This window comes from Macrobrachium nipponense, chromosome 7 (genome assembly GCF_015104395.2).
Source record: "Macrobrachium nipponense isolate FS-2020 chromosome 7, ASM1510439v2, whole genome shotgun sequence".
Lineage (NCBI taxonomy): Eukaryota > Metazoa > Arthropoda > Malacostraca > Decapoda > Palaemonidae > Macrobrachium > Macrobrachium nipponense.
Window position 1 is genome coordinate 32,615,699 of NC_061109.1, and position 2,500 is coordinate 32,618,198.

The following is a 2,500-nucleotide window of genomic DNA, read 5'->3' on the forward strand; positions in this document are numbered from 1 at the left end:
TCATCTAGTAGGAATTTTTGCTTGCTTATTAGTGCACTTTGCCTTGTGATTGTGAATAACTTTAGTAACGTTATCAGTGCTACTGAGCCCGACATTGCTCCTTTATTGTTATATCTTCTGATAACCGTTTTATAGAATTATAGTAAATTTTAACAAGAGTACATGTTATATTTAATCCTCAGTTCTGGTATTTGATTCAGTCATTCTAAAAGGTGAGCGTATTCTTTACCTCTTTATGTTTATAGCTAGCAAGCCAACTAGTCAGCAATTTTGCATAGAGTGCACACAAGAAAATAATTCCCAGAATTCCAAAATCTTGGATTTCTGAGGAAACTTGAACACACCGGCCTGTAACCTAGACAATATACGTATATATGATTATATAAATATATCATGATATATATATATATATATATACATATATATATATATATATATACATATATATATATATATATATATATATATATAGATATATATATATATATATATATGTGTGTGTGTGTGTGTGTGTGTGTGTGTAATACATACATACTATATATATATATATATATATATATATATATATATATATATATATATATATATATATATATATATATGTACATATACATAGAGAGAGAGAGAGAGAGAGAGAGAGAGAGAGAGACGAGGAAGAGATGAGAGAGAGCAGAGAGAGAGAGAGAGAGAGAGAGCTGTTTGGTAAACATACATAAAGATTTCATAAGTACCAGAATTCTGAATATCCAACATTCACCTCAATCATTCATTTACCCGTTGTTTACAGCTGAATATTTGTATTTGCAATTAATAGTTTTCGTTTATTATAACACTTAGTTTGTAATCGAATAGATTAATATGTGACTGGTTGTAATTATTGCGAATCTGTATTAGTGACAGTATCAATGAGGCGATTGCGTTGAAATAGGCCACGGTTCACATTACATGCGTCCATTACATATCAAATTAATTGTAAGGTATCATGTCATTTATAATTATCGCTTTCATAACACGTTTAGAAGATGCAAACTTGAATTTTAATCTACTTGCCTTCTCATTGCAAATTTTCTTAGAACATGCATGAGTACTATCATTTAACATTCAGTTTTAAAATCTATATCCCTATGATTTCTTGAAGTGTTACTCAGACTATATAATGGTCTTACTGGCTTAAGAATCCGTCTTTACCCAAAATATGAGGTTATATATTTTGTTGAATTGAATATTTCTTATGCATGTAATATGAATTTATTCTATTGCTCTTAATATATGCCTTCTATCATATATATATATATATATATATATATATATATATATATATATATATATATATAATATTATATATATATATATATATATATATATATAATATACATATATTCACTGATTGTACCACCTTCTGTAACACACAGATCAGTATCCGTGATTTTCCCCATAGGGGGATATTGTCGTCAGTGCACCTTTTGTAGTACAATGTAAGCATTACTTAAGGTTTTTTGCAGGGCCACTTCAGCCCCTAGCTGCAACCCTCTTTCATTCCTTTTACTGTAACTCCATTCTTATTCATTTTCTTCCATCTTACCTTCCAGCCCTATCCTAACAATTGATTCATAGTGCTACTGCGGGGTTTTCTTTTTTCTTTTTTGTTAAAACTTCCAAACATTTTTGCCGTCATTTTTCGTTTCGGGGTTGAATGACCTTATGGATTCCAGCACTTGGCGCCTTCAACCTAAATTCTTGATTCTGTCCTATTCTAATAACCATGTTTTTGATAAGACATCGATAGCCAGAGAACTAGTCCCTCATATGAATCTCCTTCAGATTAATTCAGCCTTGTATGTCGTATAAAACATTCTTTCCATTGTAGTGGAGGTAAGAGTAAGGAGTAGCGTATACAAACTTACTGATTTATTTAAATAACAAACAGACAGATCAATAGCTCTTGCGAGCGGAAATGTAGTTCCTGACACGAGGTGAACAAAACAGAAGTCACCATACAATGAATCACTCGTGTTTGTTGAAAGATCGAAAGATGCATTAAATCGATGTACAAAACACAACTGAAACTATGGTACAGTTAAGGACAGTCCAACGGGTCCATCTTCACGAGCAAGAAGGATTTGTGGCAGGATTTGCGTTGGTAGCCCTGACAAGAGAGAGGTAAATGGAGGTGGAGTAGACTTCTTGCACTGCGGGTAGTATAAAAGGCCGGCTCAATGGGGGAAAAAAGCAAGGAAGACAGTCCTACTGTTGTGCTTTAATCGGCATCCCTGATGAACTTTGTTAAACATTGTGAAACTGTCTTGACTTGCTAAGGTGTAATTGATAAGTATTCATAGGAAATTAAAGAAATTACTTGATGATAAATCAATAATTAATTTAAGAATGATTAATAAAATAAATAATTTAAGGAATATAAAATTAAAATGCTAAATACAAAAAATAGCATTACATTAAGATAACTTATATACATGAAAGTAAACCAAAAGTAGGAATGACT